At 42.5% G+C, this 11,461-nt stretch overlaps 1 long non-coding RNA gene across 1 annotated transcript; it reads left to right on the top strand.

Annotated features, from left to right (window-relative positions):
- The first annotated feature begins 1,350 nt into the window (after positions 1 to 1,350).
- Positions 1,351 to 7,863, top strand: LOC136444754 (uncharacterized). Its single transcript, XR_010757316.1, has 3 exons — positions 1,351 to 1,790; positions 2,824 to 2,931; positions 3,511 to 7,863. It is a non-coding gene; the product is annotated as an uncharacterized lncRNA (long non-coding RNA).
- The last annotated feature ends 3,598 nt before the right edge of the window (positions 7,864 to 11,461 follow it).

Raw genomic sequence — 11,461 nt, 5'->3', positions numbered from 1 at the left:
TAACATAATGAGATGCATTCTATGCAAATCAGGTCCTTCTTTATATTTATTTATTTATTTTGATTTACCACATTTTTGTGGAAGGATTGACATAACAGGTGAACTATCACCTTTTCAAGATGTCATCCCAGACCGGACTGTAAGATTTGGACCATCGCACACCGGGGCATACCCCTACTCTTTTTCGAAAGGTGTGGTGGGTTCTTTAACGTGCGCGGGGTGTGGCTCTCCCCTAACACGGGACCTCCATTTAACGTCCTATCCGAGGGACGTCCCTAACCCTAGATGAGCTAGGTACTCATTTACACCTGAGTAAAGTGAGGAAAGTCGTGTTAAGTGCCTTTCCCAAGGGCACAACGTCGGGGCGCAAGTTCGGACATGTCTCTGGGCACACCTGGGATTAGATCCCGGGACCCATTGTTTGACAGCCACGTGTTCTTCAGTTGCGCCACACGACGCCACCAGATGTCGACCAAAGATACTAGCTACTATTCAATTAAACCGTTCACAAGCAAGCCAGCTGTCCTTGGTGCTGAACACTGTTTCAACACACACACGCGCGCGCACACACACACACACACACACACGCACACAGACACACACACACACACACACACACAAACACACACACACACACACACACACACACACACACATAGCTAATAATAAAGGTAACTTTTCTTTGGCCCTTTTTTTGCACGCTTGCATCAGGTTTTTTTTTGTTTTGGCCACTAGGATGTCATTCATATGATCGAATCAGTGTGGCCCTACTGATAGAAAGGTGGTGTGCAAACAAACAAACAAACAATTACTTGCAGCATTAGAAATTTAAGTAAATGTCACCATCATTAGACATAGAAATAGACTTAAAAAAGATTGTGTTATTCCGATGATCAACTGCAATAATCTATGGACATATTAACGGCGCTTGTACCCAATGTTTTGAAATTGTAATTCTTGTTCGGAAATTAACTTAGACTAGACACGTCTTAAAATCGTTTATGAACCATTTCCAAGCCTTTTGCAAACCGGCGACACCAGTTAACAAACGCTGCACCAAGACTACCATTCTAAGCGAACATGAAGCACACTATCTGGGCAATCAGGTGACAAAGGGCCACCGCGTACTAATACAATGATTACACTAGCTGTTCGGCGGAAGACAACACTTCGGCACAACAACAAAAAAGAAGACAGAAAAAAACGTTTATTCGGGAAATAAAAAATATGATTTTTAGTCATAATTAGTGATATCAAAAAATATGGAGCCGAAAACCGAGGAAAAATGCATTATTTGCGCTTTATATTTTGGGATTACTTCATATCTTACTTAAATAAACTTTGGTGTGAGACCGAACCGACATGACGTCACGGAAATTACCGACAGATTATCGGGAAGACTGTTTTGCAACTTGAACCTACTACTGTACAAGAAATGTTCGAACTATATACATCAGGAAGGAAGGATGTTAGGACAATTTTCACAGAAAGAGAAGAAAGGACAAAGCACAAAGTGAGCAGGAACGGGGCGACAAGCGGCTGCACGAGATGCAAGATTCAACATTTCATCACACGACTCCGGACAACGTTGTGGTCGTTCCTCTTCTTCTTTCGTTCATGTGAAATGTCTTCAAACGGCGGGAAATTTTCCACAGAAGGGGAAGCGAAAGGGTTGTGACACTGTATGGACGGAAATGGATAGACAAAACTCAGAAATTTGGGGAGGAATGCAGCAAGATTTGGTGTCGATGCAGTCAACAAAATCAAGCACGTGTGACGTCATGATTGAGGTAAGATCTTTTGAAAATATTTTCGTCATTTCTGAGAGAAAATTTTCAATGAGAACTTCCATTCCCTCAGAAATTTCAGAATATGCTTCGTACATCAATATTCTGAATTGTTGTGTAAAGTTTCTGTGTATCTTCTGTGACAATTTGTGAGAAAAACACGGTCCAAGTTTTTTTGAGCGCGCCACAACACAAGAACAGATAGTGAGATAACGTTACTGTAAAGTTTCTAATTTGTTCACAAACACATCAGTGGCCAAAGACAGGACTTGAAAAAGTAAAGCTACAATTTTGCGAGTCACTAAAAATGTAAAAGGATTGCATGGTTAACTTGTTGATTTACGTTTTGAGTGAAAAGATATACTAGTATAACGTTGATGTAATAACTGACACAGTGAATGGTGCGGTCTGGAATTGGTCGGGAATACGTCGGTAATGTTATTTGAGAATTGGTCGGAAAATCGCCGTCTCTCGGGGAATTTGGTCGGGATTTAGGTTGAAGGGTGCTTCCCGACAAAAGAATTAGTGGCTATTAACATGATCATCCTGTCAATAATAAGAGTTTTACACTATTGACAGGATGATCCTATGATGTATGCATTCCTATGCAATTTACTCTTGCACAATCCGTCAATATTGATTTTCATAATGTTGTCAACTTGTCATCATATAGATAATTTCTTTATTTTCATAATCATAATTTTGGTTTAAAAGTGTCCATAAGTACATCATTGTCAGGTGCTTTCCAGAAATGCTTCCTAACATTATCAATGAGTTAGAAAGCAGATGAATAGGATGTATGACATGTAAGTTGATATTGCAGTCATGTTGCATAGTGAAATACAATTAATGCAAAATGTTAGCGAGGTTTATTTTCCCGGTAAGGAGAAAATGGATTGTTGGGGTGGTTTTGAGTTCTTTTCGCATGTTTTTAAGGTTGTGGTAAAGAGTTCATCGGGAATATCATGACCATAAAACCACAAATATTTACATTACAGGGAATGATGTCGATTTAGTATATTTTTACTCTGTATAGTGTACGCAAAGAGGGTCTACAGAGCCATTGATGCTCAGATGGTGGAGCAGTCAATGCTTCAGGCCTGTGAGGAGGCAAAGAAAACAACTGCTGACGTGGAGAACAATGGTACATTGCACACTTTATATGCAGCTATTATTTGTTTGTTACATATCTGGTATAAAATACCTATAAGATATGACATAACACACCTGGTTTGTAGTGACGAGTACAAACTGCATATCTGGACAGATTTATAAGATCCGCTCACATCAGGATGGTGTGGTGTATCTTTTACCTGCTAGTGGTGCATGTCGCTCTCCTCAACCACGGGACTTGGTATTTCATGCCAGAGTCTGGAAAAGACACAGCCTGATGCAGCCTTTTTTTTGGGGAGTGAAGCGGGTTGGAGTCGTAATGTGGAATAGGTACGAATATGGTCATGATTTGGTTTGAAAAGGCAGAATCGACGACTAGCTTACGCCCAGTTCATGACTTGCAGGGAATTTGGACAGCCATTCCAGACTCAAACATCTGCTTACGGCCAAACACGACTTGCATGTTGTTTACTTTTTTGGCATTAAAATTAATTCATAATACGTCATTACACAGTTGCATAGAGTAGGCCACATATTTATAGATGTAGTTAGTTACATATTATCAATCTTCATCAGTCCTCTAACATGTACCTCTCTTTTTCCCATGTAGAAGACAAATGTGCTGAGGGAAACCTACAGCAGCTATATTTTCTACCAGTACATCTGATGCCCTTCAAGAACAGCATCCAAGCGAGTGGAAACACACATACTTCAGGGAGAGGGTTTGGGAAAAGTCTTTCAATATGTTGTACTTGCATGATGGTAAATTGATGATGGATTCTCCTGGTGAATCAACTTTACAGATGAATTTATAGCACATGATGGTTTTAATGCTCTGAGTATAAAATAAATGGTCCTGGATTGGAACCTTTTGTAGTGAACATCATACAGGTGTTGCTATTGAAACACTGCAATCGACTACAATTGATCACAACCAGGTCTGTTACTAGTATGCAGTGGATCTATTAACCCCTACATGGAAAGTGCAAACAAGACAGTAACCAAATTGTGAAACAGATCAATACTGTTTTAAAGTACATGTTACAAGCATGCATATATCTTATAATGTCTTATTAGAAATGTTTATATTCCTAAGGATGTCTGCACCCTAACAATAACCCCAATGACCTATAGTGGCCAGTGCCCCTCATAGTATATATATATGTATGATACCCTTGGAGGCTTAAGTACTCAGAGTTTTGTGTATGTCTGTTAGCAGGATAACTCTATAGAAGTCATAAATGTATATGTATCTTTTTGATATTGGGCATGTTGGTAGCTGTGAAAGGAAGAGATTAGATTATGGGCCCCTACCAGCTTCCCATGGTACTGCAGTAGAAATTCCAGTTTTCATATCCCGTGTTCTGGACATTACGGTCATGATTTTTCTGAGGTAGGGAATTGGGCTTGTGAATATAAAGGGACAATGGTTCTGCCACCTAAAAACTAAAAGAGAGAGGGACATCAAAAAGGGACATGTCAATCATGCAAATGAAGCTCTCATTTACATAATAAATGTAAATTGTCATAATACAATGTTATGAATAATTCCATCAGCATTTGGAAGTACAAAGTAAAGATGACCATCATTATACATGTATAAAGCACATCAGGGCCTCATCTGCATATTTAATGAAAAGATGCTAAAATAGTTTTTGCTAAGATATGACTTGCATACTTAAGACACTTATTTGGGTAAAGAAGATCATTGACTGATGTAGTACATGTCAATGAGGACCTTATACCCATAATGAGAAAAATATGACAACTGAAGGTTATCCAAACACCAAAAAAAGACGACATAGGATAATTTAAAGTCAAATTGTCGGGGCTTCTTCTCGCCCCTAGCCATATTTCATATGACGGGTGTCTTGAAAAAGGAGAGCGAAGCATGGTACGTGCAAAATAAGCTACAAGGCTTACATGACTCTCCAGGCATACCGGCTGGTTTCCTATGACGGCATTGGTCTCGCCTAAGATGGGAGGCATTGCTAACAAGGGACCAGTTTCACCGCTATTGCCTAACACCCAAAGATGTCAGACATGGCATGTCAAATTGTCAGGGCTTCTTCTCGCCCCTAGCCATACTTTATATTAGGGGTGTTTTGAAAAAGGAGAGCAAAGCATGGTATGTGCAAAATAAGCTACAAGGCTTACACAGACTCTCTAGGCATACCGGCTGGTTTCCTATGACGGCATTGGTCTCGCCTAAGATGGGAGACATTGCTAACAAGGGACCAGTTTCACCGCTACTGCCTAACACCTGAATGACGTCAGACATGGCATGTCAAATTGTCGGGGCTTCTTCTCGCCCCTAGCAATACTTCATATGAGGGGTGTCTTGAAAAACGGAGAGCGAAGCATGGTACGTGCAAAATAAGCTACAAGGCTTACATAGACTCTCCAGGCATACCGGCTGGTTTCCTACGACGGCATTGGTCTCGCCTAAGATGGGAGACATTGCTAACAAGGGGCCAGTTTCACCGCTATTGCCTTAAGTACCCAAAAGACGTCAGAAATGGCTAGTAAAATTGTCGGGGCTTCTTCTCGCCCCTTAGCCATACATGTACTTCATATGAGGGGTGTCTTGAAAAGGAGAGCGAAGCATGGTACGTGCAAAGTAAGCTACAAGGCTTACATAGACTCTCAGGGCATACCGGCTGGTTTCCTATGACGGCATTGGTCTCGCCTAGGATGGGAGGCATTGCTAACAAGGGACCAGTTTCACCGCTATTGCCTAGCACCCAAAAGACGTCAGACATGGCATGTCAAATTGTCGGGGCTTCTTCTCGCCCCTTAGCCATACTTCATATGAGGGGTGTCTTGAAAAGGAGAGCGAAGCATGGTACGTGCAAAGTAAGCTACAAGGCTTACATAGACTCTCAGGGCATACCGGCTGGTTTCCTATGACGGCATTGGTCTCGCCTAAGATGGGAGACATTGCTAACAAGGGACCAGTTTCACCGCTATTGCCTTAAGTACCCAAAAGACGTCAGAAATGGCTAGTAAAATTGTCGGGGCTTCTTCTCGCCCCTTAGCCATACATGTACTTCATATGAGGGGTGTCTTGAAAAGGAGAGCGAAGCATGGTACGTGCAAAGTAAGCTACAAGGCTTACATAGACTCTCAGGGCATACCGGCTGGTTTCCTATGACGGCATTGGTCTCGCCTAGGATGGGAGGCATTGCTAACATGAGTAACAAGGGACCAGTTTCACCGCTATTGCCTAGCACCCAAAAGACGTCAGACATGGCATGTCAAATTGTCGGGGCTTCTTCTCGCCCCTTAGCCATACTTCATATGAGGGGTGTCTTGAAATGGAGAGCGAAGCATGGTACGTGCAAAGTAAGCTACAAGGCTTACATAGACTCTCAGGGCATACCGGCTGGTTTCCTATGACGGCATTGGTCTCGCCTAAGATGGGAGGCATTGCTAACAAGGGACCAGTTTCACCGCTATTGCCTAACACCCAAAAGACGTCAGACATGGCATGTCAAAGTGTCGGGGCTTCTTCTCGCCCCTTAGCCATACTTCATATGACGGGTGTCTTGAAAAAGGAGAGCGAAGCATGGTATGTGCAAAATAAGCAACAAGGCGTACATAGACTCTCCAGGCATACCAGCTGGTTTCCTATGACGGCATTGGTCTCGCCTAAGATGGGAGACATTGCTGACAAGGACCAGTTTCACCGCTACTGCCTAAGACCTGAAGGACGTCAGACATGGCATGTCAAATTGTCAGGGCTTCTTCTCGCCCCTTAGCCATACTTCATATGACGGGTGTCTTGAAAAATAGAGAGCGAAGCATGGTACGCGCAAAATAAGCTACAAGGCTTACACAGACTCTCTAGGCATACCAGCTGGTTTCCTACGACGGCATTGGTCTCGCCTAAGATGGGAGGCATTGCTAACAAGGGACCAGTTTCACCGCTACTGCCTAACACCCGAAAGACGTCAGACATGGCATGTTCATGAGATAAAGTTTAATTGTCAGGGCTTCTTCTTGCCCCCTAGCCATATGACAGACGCAAGAATCAAACTACCATCATTTGCTGCTAAGGTACATGTATTCTAATTTTCTTATGGACAAAATTTGCATAATTTATACCTATCAAAATTCCTCTCTTTCTCAGTTGTATATGCTTCTTTCTTGAAAATCCTATCATGGTACGTGGGAATTGATGAAATTTCCTCATTGATTTTGCAGATAAGCTTCTTATTTGAACAATTAGCATCTTAGCATCAAGACCCCTGCTTTTATGATAGTAAATGTTGCACATTTCCAATTTTACCTATGTAATCATGTAGAATGGGTTCTTATTTCCACAACGTAGATCTCATTATGTTAATCAACATCCAAGATACCTATGGTTTACAAAATAATGAAAAGCCAGCAATCCCTTCTGGATTATCCTCTTCCAAAGTTTCCAACAAAAAGACCCACTGCAATTCCATACCAGCTGCTAGGGAGTTCAAGCTCACTTCACTCACTCCTTGCTCCAAGAGCTATCTACCACTTAAAAACCAGGACCCTAGCATTTTGTTCCGCTGCAGTACCGTAGGAAGTTGCTTGGAATCCCATTATCAAACTTTTGTTTTTCAAACCCTACCCTCCTATTGAATAAAATGGGGATCCATTCACAGATTTAAGAGTTATGTTGTCCACATACAACACACATGCTAGTCCAGGAGGAGATTTTCAGAATAGGCCTAGAAATTGACAAACGTAGCCCACCCTTTATATATTTAGTTCAGTATCATAGAATGATAGCTTGATGACTCTTGATCATTTTTAGGTGTGTTGTTCTATGGTCCTGGTGGGACATCGTGGTTTTAGAGCTCTTTATGCAAATTTGTGCAAATGAGGTAGTTATGCCAAACATGCAAGTTCTGCATTACCTTTAGAAGCCATGAAGAAGCCTTTTATCCAGGTTGACCTTCATCTTACAAATATCTACCTAACTTAACTACAAAACATCTATCCACAGCTTGTTGGGTTATCCTGATTACATTGAACACACATGCATCCACAGCCACGTCACCATGAAACAGTTTTGGTGGAGATTGTGATGCTCAGCACCACATATTTCATATGTACAACCATACCTATCCTTGGTGTCAAAATACTATCCACATGCTGACATACATGTCACTGATGCTGAAAACCACACCTGTCAGACATACAACCATACCTGTACTTGGTGCTCAACATCACACTTGTCAGACATACAACCAAACCTGTTCTCAGTGCTAAACACCACACCCGTCTGACATATGACTACACCTGTCCTTGGTGCTGAACACCACACCTATCAGGCATACAACCACACTTGTCCTTGGTGCTCAACACCACACCCGTCAGATATACAACCACACCTCGCCTTGATGCTGAACACCACACCTGTCAGACATACAACCACACCTGTCCTTGGTGCTGAATACAACACCTGTCAGACATACAACCACACATGTTCTACGTGCTGAACACCACACCTGTCAGACATACAACTACACCTGTCCTTGGTGTTGAACACCACACCTGTCAGACATACAACCACACCTGTCCTTGGTGCTGAATACAACACCTGTCAGACATACAACCACACCTGTTCTTCGTGCTGAACACCACACCTGTCAGGGTTACAACCACACCTGTTCTTGGTGTTCAACACCACACTCGTCAGACATACAACCACACCTGTCCTTGGTACTGAACATCACACCTTTCAACAAACAACCACACCCGGCCTTGGCCACAATACCTGCCAGACATTCATCCACGCCTGCCCTTGGTAACTTGGTGCTCAAAACCACACCCGTCAGACATACAACCACACCTGTCCTTAGTGCTGATCACCGCACCTGTCAGACATATAAATACACCTGTCCTTGGTGCTCAACAACAAACCTGTCCAATATACAAAAAAAACTGTCATTAATGTTTAACACCACACCCATCATACATACAACAATACCTGTCCTTGGTGCTAAACACCACACTTGTCAGACATAAAACCACACCTGTCCTTGGTGTTCAACACCACACCCGTCAGACATACAACCACACCTGTCCTTAGTGCTGAACGCGGCACCAGTCAGACATAGAACGACACCTGTCTTTGCTGAGTGCTGAATGCGGCACCGGTCAGATGTAGAACAACACCTGTCTTTGCCGCAGAACTCCACACCTGTTCAACATACAACCACACCTGTCATTGGTGTTTAATACTGCACCTGTCAGACATACAACCATGCATATCATTTTCTCCTAAACACCACACCTGTCAGACATAAACCACACCTGGCCTTGGTGCTGAGCACCACACTTGGCAGACATAAAACCACTCCTGGCCTTGGTCCTAAACATCACACCTGTCAAACATACAACCACACCTGTCCTTGGTGCTAAACACCACACCTTTCAAACATACAACCACACCTGTCCTTGGTGCTAAACACCACACCTGTCAGACATACAGCCATACCTGTCCTTGGTGCTGAACACCATACCTGTCAGATATACACCCACACTTATCCTCAGTGGTAAACACCACACCTGTCAGATATAATACAACACCTGTCCTTGGTGCTGAACACCACACCTGTCAGAAATACAACCACACCTGTCCTTGGAGCTGAATACCACACCTGTCAGACATACAACCACACCTGGCCTTGGCGTTTAACACAACAACTGTCAGACATACAACCATCCTTGCCTTTGTTACTTTGTGCTCAACATCACACCTGTCAGACATACAACCACACCTGTCCTTGGTGCTGAACACCACACCTGTCAGACATACAACCACACCTGTCCTTGGAGCTGAATATCACACCTGTCAGACATACAATCACACCTGGCCTTGGCGTTTAACACAACAACTGTCAGACATACAACCATCCTTGCCTTTGTTACTTTGTGCTCAACATCACACCTGTCAGACCTACAACCACACCTGTCCTTGGTGCTGAACACCACACCTGTCAGACATACAACCGCTCCTGTACTTGATGCTCAGCACCACACCTGTTGGTTCTAAACACCAGACCTGTTAAATATACAACCACACCTGTCCTTGGTGCTCAGCACCAGACCTGTTAAACATACAACCACACCTGTCCTTGGTGCTCAGCACCACACCTGTTAAACATACAACCACACCTATCCTTGGTTCTAAACACCACACCTGTTAAACATACAACCACACCACACTTGTTAAGCAAAAGAACCATACCTGTTGGTGCTGAACACCACACCTTTCGGACATACAGCCACACCTGTCCTTGGTGCTCAACACCACACCTGTCAAACATTCAACCACACTTGTCCTTAGCGCTGAACGCCGCACCCTTTAGACATATATATATATATATATATATATATATATATATATATATATATATATATATATATATATATATATATATATATATATATATTATCGTTAATTGTATATATTAACCATGTTTTTATTTTGGACAGGGGTCTAGAGAAAGAACCTTTTATGTTGCTGAAGTTGGCAAACTGTTAATGGTTTGGATTAGCTTAATATTGAGTATATTGATAATTACCATCTTAGTATGTGATATTGTTTTTCACCATATCTCGCAGAAAGGCCGCTGTAGTTGTTCAACTTGAGTTTGTTTGGACACTAGCTGTATGTTTCACTGTTGTTATTGCTTTATTTTTTCCTAACGTCATTGTGTTATTTGTAATCATTACTGTTGTTCTTATTGTTGTATGCAAGAGAAGGGCCTCGTTAAGAAATCACTTGTAGCCAATAATCTTGAAAAATATGTGAATAAATAATATAACAAACTTGTGTACTGTGTTTTTACGAGACACCCAGGTTCTATCCGTAGGTTGTGTCATTCAAATGACACAAAGTCAGATTCAGCTTTCCATAGGGTGTGTCATTCCAGTGACACAGGGTCAGATTCAGCTATCCATAGGGTGTGTCATTCCAGTGACACAGGGTCCGATTCAGCTATCCATAGGGTGTGTCATTCCAGTGACACAGGGTCAGATTCAGCTATCCATAGGGTGTGTCATTCCAGTGACACAGGGTCAGATTTAGCTATCCATAAGGTGTGTCATTCCAGTGACACAGGGTCAGATTCAGCTATCCATAGGGTGTGTCATTCCAGTGACACAGGGTCAGATTCAGCTATCCATAGGGTGTGTCATTCCAGTGACACAGGGTCAGATTCAGCTATCCATACGGTGTGTCATTCCAATGACAAAGGGTCAGATTTAGCTATCCAAAGGGGGGGTCATTCCAGTGACACATGGTCAGATTCAGCTACATGTATCCATAGGGTGTGTCATTCCAGTGACACAGGGTCAAATTCAGCTATCCTTAGGGTGTGTCATTCCAATGACACAGCGTCAGATTCAGCTACCCGTAGGGTGTGTCATTCAAATGACACAGGGTCAGATTCAGCTCTACGTAGGGTGTGTCATATAAATGACATGGGCAGATTTAGCTTTCCATAGGGTTTCGTTCAAATGACACGGACAGATTCAGTTATTCGTAGGGTTTCGTTCAAATGACACGG

The sequence above is a fragment of the Branchiostoma lanceolatum genome, chromosome 11 (assembly GCF_035083965.1).
Source record: "Branchiostoma lanceolatum isolate klBraLanc5 chromosome 11, klBraLanc5.hap2, whole genome shotgun sequence".
Classification (NCBI taxonomy): Eukaryota; Metazoa; Chordata; class Leptocardii; order Amphioxiformes; family Branchiostomatidae; genus Branchiostoma; species Branchiostoma lanceolatum.
Note: the sequence above shows the minus strand (reverse complement) of the source record. Positions and strands in the feature narration are given on the sequence as shown.